The sequence below is a fragment of the Nelusetta ayraudi genome, unplaced genomic scaffold (assembly GCF_046127955.1).
Source record: "Nelusetta ayraudi isolate G7.1 ecotype Tasmania unplaced genomic scaffold, CSIRO-AGI_Nayr_v1 ptg000011l, whole genome shotgun sequence".
In the NCBI taxonomy this organism is placed as follows: Eukaryota; Metazoa; Chordata; class Actinopteri; order Tetraodontiformes; family Monacanthidae; genus Nelusetta; species Nelusetta ayraudi.
In genome coordinates this window covers 16,832,848-16,840,882 of record NW_027466061.1, presented here as the reverse complement: position 1 = coordinate 16,840,882, position 8,035 = coordinate 16,832,848, and the positions used below count along the sequence as shown (strand labels likewise).

Here is an 8,035-nt window from a genome sequence, read left to right as displayed (position 1 = left end):
CACACCCACTGAGATGGTATTTTGCGTATTCATTTCACATTTTCCCCCTAAATCATGCAGTCCTAATTGAAATACAGTGAGACATATTGATAGAATAACTAATTTGAAAATTGCAAGATGGACAGACTTCCCCTCGGAAGAGATAGGCTCAAAAGCACGCCGCTACAAAGTCCTTCTTCTTTTTCTTCTTCTAAAAATGAGCACTTTGTGCAAATGCCTTGCACGTGCAATTCCATTTTTTCCCAGGAGTCATATTTTTCTCCAACCTCCGTTGATTACAAATGATAAAAAAAAAATCTGCATTTGACAATTTGTTCTTTGTTGTTTGCTGAGTACGGTCATTTGCGGTGGAGGTTTGTGTTCCTCCCTGGATAATAATTGCCCAAATGGTGAGAACCAACAAAACAACGGGTTGATCGGGTTCCATGTCGGGCAGCTGAATGTCAGGATTTTTTTCTTCTTCATAATATCATTTATATTGCTAAATAAATAGTTGATTTTATGTAAATTAAGCAACTTCAACTTTTTAAGATTGAAATAGCAAACTGATATTTCAAAACACTAAAGACGAATCCAGCGCTGCCCTCAATTGTGCAGTGTGTTTGCATGCATGCAAACATGCATGCATGCAAATACACACTTACAGCTATACACTTAACACACAGCTAGCCGCGCTTAATCTACTCATGATCTTCTCTTGCTGACCTCTCCGTGAACTCTGTGCGTTATTAACACGCAGAGATTGACTCCGCTGCCATAACAAAAGGTGAGGGGAAAGTCACCCTTATTTAATCCCCACAAGGGCACCAACGTACTCACACTCACACAATTACACGCATTATTTGTTTGGATTTTTTTCCCACCATTAAAAAAAGAAAAAAAAAAACAACAATGAAAAATAAAAGAATTAAAGGGAAAAGATATTAGATTAGATTTGATATCCTGGCTGAGGTGTGTTGCTCCCACAGTTTGGATGACAGCGTATTTCTAAGTGGCCTGACCGGGAGCGAGCTGTTGTCAAGACAGGGGCTCAGGTGCCGGCTAATCTGCTCTAACCCTGCGCTAATTAGTATCAAGGCCAACGGCTACTTTCTCCTTATTTTTCTCCCTGTTTATTGATTGCAGGTTGCCACGCCTCGCCCACGGAGGCAACAGCAGCAGCAGCAGCATGGCAGGGCTCACAAGTAGGAAGCGCTCTCCTCTCTTTCTGACCAATCTTGTTTGTGCCTTTGAAATTCAATATTCAGCCGCTCTTCAACCTCTCTGCCGGTTGTGGAGCCTCCAGTCGATGTGCCGTTTGTTTTTTGTGATTCTTTCCTTTCTTTCTCTTCCCAGATTAACACTCTGCAACTGACCTCGCCTGACCCGTGCGGTGTTCACCGTATAGGTGATTTTTCTTGACCAGCAGGACATTCGTCTCCATCTGTCCCTGTTTTTCTGCAGCTGAATCCTACCTCCTCCCTCGTTCTGCTTTTATGCTTTCTCCATTTATCTGTACCTTAAAATAGACTGTGACACATATATTTTCATAACAGGTTTTATGTATGGCTGCTCCCAGCTGGCCAAAAGCATGAGACTTATTTTTTTTCTTTTTAAAGAGCTTGATTAAGTTCTTAACAGCAACCTGAATCTCCTTTTTTTTTTGTCATTACAATAAAATGCAAGAAATCAAATGTTCAATCACGTGGCCCTTCTTGTCATTATCACCACACACACTCTTTTATGCTTATTCATAATGGAACACATAATAATAAAAATGCAGCATGTTGATCAGTGTGTTAAAATCGCCTCTGTTGCAAAACACTCTGTAAGCTGCCATGCAGAGATTCTAAATTGGAATTTTCACTGCAGCAAATCTGTCATATTCTTGTAAGCTATATATGCACTACATACACGGCCTAACAGGGTCGACCACAGCTACACAACAATGACTTGAAAGACACAGAAATCAATCAGTCAAGCTTTATTTATATAGCACTTTCCCTCCATACCCACACTCACAACTGCACAAAGCTCCTCCTTCTCCTCCATCCACCCACAGCTGAAACACAGCCTTTGACACACAGTGGAGAATCGAACATGAAGATTAAATTGTTAATTGTCAATTAAAATCAGGAAGTGAACTAAAGAAACTCGTTAAGGAGGAAACATAAGCGTGAAAATACATTTAGGTAAATCAGTACGATATTAGGGGAATGGAAACAATCTGAAAGACACTAAGTCTGACTCAAAGTCAGTCAGCGTCACAATCATCACACCAAATATATGAATAGGTAAACAATAGGTAGACAGAAGAAAAATCCCAAACAAAAAACGCCATGGAGCCGCAGGAAGCAGAAGAAACAGGTGTAAATTCTCCCGGGGTTTGTGAGTGACAGCAAACAGACATTTGATCTGCTGCAGTTATGAATGTAGCTGACAGATTTGAAGAGACCTTCTAAATTGGGTAACTTGGCCATCAGTAACTAACTATCACATAGCAAGAAGATACACGCCAGAGTACATGGATTCATTCATTAAAATTCCTCAAGCAGCGTATCCGGTGTTTGAAGGAGGTTGTGATAGTTTCTGGAGGAGAAACATGTTGTGTTAAAGTCAGTTTAAGGATCAGTGTGTGAGGTTTAGCAGCATCTGATGGAGTAATACGGAATTGCAGTTAGGGTTAATGCTAATCTCTGAGCAAATATAAACTCCTATTGCTACTGCATGAAAACACAACAATTCTGTTTCAGTCCTTTTGTTTAACTATCAGTGTGAATGTATTTAATCCCACTTTGTGCCAATTTCAATGCCACACACTGGGCCTTTAAGGGAGTGCTCGTTCTGATTTGGCTTAGATTATGTGCCCAAAGCACTGTCCAGTCACGTGATAATTTGGGAGGCAGCCCAAGTGGGAGGGGACTCGGCACATGGACTGGATGCAAACGTGCAGACACACACACACACACACACACACACACACACACACACACACACACACACACACACACACACACAGCCGGGCTCACACGTCGTCTCTCCCAGATTACTTGAACTATCAGAAGCTTTAAGAGGATTTCACAATGCAAGGGTGCAGCACTTGAGTCTCATGCACCTGATGGCTATTGATCCATTATAAGCCTGCGCACTGACACATGTAAAAACAGGCGGCGACGTTACTTTCTGCTCTGCTACCAACACGCTTGTGACCTTGCCTCTTCATTTTCCAGGGTTTACAGAGTTTGTCTGAGGTTTCACTCTGCGCCGGCACGCCCCTGTGAATTAAGGCTTCAGTGTGAGTGCTTTTGAAACGGGACAAGCACCGAAACTGCGGGCGCCACAAGATTAAGCCGGAGCACAACCCAAACAATAATCCATACCTCATTAAGCAGAGAAGAGAAAGGAAAGAGTGAAAGAACGGCAGCTGCTTTCGCACAATCATCCATCACAATCGACACGGCCGACTTAAATATCCGTAAACAGTCTGCCCTAGGTGTTGGTCTTATTAGCAATGCTGATGTGAGTGGAGGATTAAAGGGGTGGCGTTGTCTGTAATGGAGGAGACAGAGATGTGTAGATTGATAGGCAAAAGGTCGCAATCAGCAAGCTGTCATGAAACAAAGGGGGGATCAGAAGAAGAAAAGCACAGCGTTTTCACGCTAGCGTGTTATTTCAGCGCCTCCTTCCTTCCTTCCCTCGCTGAGGACGGGACACGTGGGATTGGTGAAGACTGACAGAAAATATTGACTTTTACCAGGGCTACTTTAAATATTTAGTGGCAGTTCCCTCAGGTTATCCCTTTGCGTAGGCCTCCATCATTCATAACGTCACTCAAATTATTGGTTGGAGCAGGCGCGGGGTCTGTCGGTGGGTGATGGATGTTGAAAACCAGAGGCAGGCTTCTGAAAATCACTCACATATACGTCACATGTTCGGATGCGTCTGGGCCTTTATTGCATTTTTAATTTCTTCGTTCTCTCTTTTTATTCATTTTTTTTACAGCAGCAACCGTAAAATAAATTCATCTCGTCTTATTGTTCTCCCCAACAACACGTCTGACAAATGACCTCTCTCTCAGTCGATAATCAGCAATATTTACATGGCACAGATGAGTAGTGATGGATTTATCTTTTGTGTGCCTTTCAAAATACAGCGCAGTCTTGCGCTGTGACCTTGTTTTGTCTTGTCACTTAAACCAACATGTGCGGCGACAGAATAATTCTCTTTGAATCATCTGCATCAAGGCAGGCTTCCGCGTCCATCTGCTCCGGCTGCGGGCTCGTTTTGGAGTGGGGACGAATTGTTCTACCACACCGAGCGAAGGATAAGCTTGTGGATTTTATTTCTGCGCGTCCAGTTTTGATTTGGTAATTATGTGCGCATTAGGTCTCGGCTTTGACAAATGGAGCTCTGCAAGTTCCTGCTCCAGGCCGGATTTTGAACTCATTTCTTGGTGAAATTGAGACCATATATTATTCATATGTTTTTTATAAATAAAAGGTAAAAAACAGATTTATCCATATTTTTTTTTTTAGAGTCACATAACCCATAGCCATGCAAGCACAGCTCCCATTATTAGATGCAGATCCAGATTGAGCTTTGAGAAACGCAGCACACCTGACTTTCATGTTAAAAGGTGTTCTTTTTTTTTTTTTTACCCTTAGCACATTTTAATTAAGGCTGACATTAGCTAATTCACAACATGCACGGCCAGGCTCTCCTGGGTCTTGCTTGGCTGTTTCATTTGCTGGTGTTGAACCAGCGTGTCTGCGATTATGATACCAGCAACGCTTCACATCTGGACACGGGTGGGACTTGCCGACTGCTGAGCTATCATTGCGGATCATCACTTGATGACAGCCAGTGTGAAGCACTGTTTAAATGGAAGCAGCAAGTCGGAACAGCCTGTTTTTTGTTTTTTTCTCTCCCTGTGCCCTACTTTTTTTTCCAAGCCTATTTTGACTCCTTTCTGGCCAAAGCCTGTGTCTTGTTGCACACAGAGAAACAACATCCGCTGATAGCTGGACACCTAAAGTCTGTGCAAACCTATTTGAGGCAATGCATTAAGAGGGAGACAGGTATTTCTCACTGTACACACAGTGATTATGTTATGTCCTGGTGAAATCAAGATACAATGAAAGCAAAATCAGCAATGGATAATCGTTTGATAAAGCCTCTGTTTGCAGAAAAAAACAACTAAAATATCTGGCCACATCCAGGATCAATGCAATCCTGGGCTAAAACCCAGCAGTCACTGTTAAAATGGCAGAGAAACAACAAAGACTGTTTCTATGCTCTTTTGAAAAAACAAAAAAACAGTAGCATCAAAGACAAGACAAATTGTAGATGAATTGCTCATAAAATTCAAAGATGTATTTCAAGTTAGGAAAGTGCATCAAGCACGAGCAACGATCAGAGAAGCTTGGAGCAACATGTGGCCGCATTAGTCACATGAATACATGCGACAGATCATCGTTTGGAAAGAGGCTGTGCGACCGTCATGTTCGCTGAGACGATTTTAATTGCTTTGGGAGCCCATATAAATATTTTACATTATGTAACAATTTCCCATGTAAATGCGTCAGACATGTAACTGAAGCCTCACATCCTTTAACATGCTTGGCCCGGCCGTGCCTTTCGGATAATCGAAACACAAAGAGGACCGACAGAGAGGGAAGGAGTGGAGAAGAGGACGGCTCATCGGCGAGGAGGCGACTATCCCCTTGTCTGATGCCCTTGAATTGCACCTTTGTGGCGTGAGCTCCCACAAGACTTCTCTTTGTTCTCTGTAGATGAGGGTCTGCAGAGTGCAACCGTGCACTCACACCTGAAGCAGAGGGAATAGCACTTTTATAGCCTAGCATGCCTTAAGCTTTCATCCAAAGATGTTCCAGGCCAAAAAAAAAAAAAAACAAGAAAAAAAAAAACATTTCCTCCTGGAGATTCAGCCTGCCTTCACAAAAAAAACGCAAAGAAACTAACTGTCAGTCAACTGTGCTCAAAGGTACCTGCATGCACAGACGCACAAATGCCATTTTGAATGTCAGATTTTCATCTTAGTGAGATGCAGTTCGACATTTTGCATCAAAAGAGTGCGCCGCGTCTTGCACAACTGAGCGCAAAAAATATTACGATTAATTTAGGGACGGCTGTGTGGAACAGTGATGTATTGACTGTGGGAGGTGGGATGGGCTGACATAAAATCAATGCCAGATTAATTACACAGACCACAAACGACGCCACAGTTTTCTTTCATTTGCATAGCAAATTTGTTACAGTAACCTTGTCGGTGAGAAGCAAACTTTTGCATGGGATCAGAGGAGGGCGACAGCAGAGAAAACCTTGTCCACAGGACGATATTTTGTCCGGAAAGCAACGTGTCCTACATTCACCGTCCCACATCTGCCTCTCAGAGGAGCAGAATGGATAACACAAGCAGAAGCGTAAGTTAAAGGACCAATTTATGTCTGTGAATTGATCCTCCCATCATCAACATTAGGTTCTTTGAAGATTCAGTTCTGGCAACAACTTTCTTTGCACACAATTTGGGACAATGGCAAGAAACCTCTACATCGCCACGCTTCAACATGTTTTTTTGTTTGTTTGTTCTGAACAGACGCATGCAAGGACGATATAAGTGTGTGTATGTGTGTGTGAGTTTTCCCTTGAAAATCCCAGCCATTCAAATTGTAAGGATAAGCTTCTTCACATTACTTATAAGTTCGTAGTCGTAACTTAGCAGTGTTGAAAAATCTGCTACTGGTCAACACTGTCTTGCATCCTGTCTTTCAGGTAATTACTCGACCAGCTTGTCATAAAGTACAAGACATAACAGTCTGAAACCTGGGAGAGGCATCTGTGAGGTATCACAGCCCTCATTGACATCACAAAGAGCTGCTTTTCAGAAACACATTCTCAAAACACTTTGCGTGAATGGGCATCAGGTGAATTTTCTCCTTCACTGACAGGCAAGAGAACACACCATTATTGAGGAATGTAACATGAGATACTTAGAGGTTAAATCTTGTCAGTAATTAGAGCAGGGTTCTGACATGGATTGACAAGATGGTGGTCATTACAGAGTATCTCTCCGAATCCCGTGGCATGAATGAAATCACCACTTAACCACTGCGGGAATTATTGCTTCAACCTTACATAAGTGGATGTTTTGCACTTTACGAATCACTTTGTCATGCACATGACAGGATAGAAGTGCAATGCCCTGCTTTCCCCCATCACGCCTTCGCCTCGCTTCTCTTGTGCCTGACCACTCCGCCATCTAACAACCCTTATTTTCCCCCTATCTCTAAATTTATCCTGCTTCCCCACAACCCCATAACTCAGCTCTTGCTACTTCCTCTATATACGGCGCCTGTGTTCTCTCCGCTTGCCTGTCACACTGTATAGAGTCATTCAGCGGCTGAGTTGGTTCAGTGAGAGCAACAGCGAGGGAAACAGACAGAGACAGAGAGGCAGGGAGAGAGAAAGAGAGAGAGAGAGGGGGGTAGAGAGAGAGAGATGTGCTATGGGAGGGAAACAGAAGGCAGTGTCCTGGTAGAGTGCTGGACTTTGGCATCCATCTGTCACTTCCTTGGCGCTCCCTGGCACTGACGGGTCAGGGCAGCGGCAGCCTGTGACGGATGACTAATCTTCCTTTGGTAATGAATGAGACAACACCGTCTGAATGCCAAGAGGGTGCTGATGGCGACGGCGGCTGCCTCATTGGCAACACGGGGAGGAGGGGGTGGGATCATATGAAGAATGGTGTGAACGCAGGATATCCCATGTTTTCCGTGCGAAAAAAACAAACGCAGCCGCAACCCGCAATGAGCACATTATGAAACGCCGGCGCAGGAATGTACTCAATGTATTCCGCTTCCCCATGAAAATCCACGTGAATGTGACAGGCAGTGGCAAGAAGCATGTGGATGAATCATATGTGAGAGGTAAAAAAAATAAATAAAAAAATGATAATAATAATAATAATAATAATAAAAAAAAAAGATTGCGCAAGCTTTAATGATGGAAACATGCCAAGCGGAGGTGGATGAGAAAA

General features: G+C 43.1%; 1 long non-coding RNA gene across 1 annotated transcript; it reads left to right on the top strand.

The window, feature by feature from the left end:
- The first annotated feature begins 625 nt into the window (after positions 1–625).
- Positions 626–1,770, top strand: LOC142885229 (uncharacterized). The gene is made up of 2 exons (XR_012926271.1): positions 626–1,184; positions 1,336–1,770. It is a non-coding gene; the product is annotated as an uncharacterized LOC142885229 (long non-coding RNA).
- Positions 1,771–8,035: the final 6,265 nt, after the last annotated feature.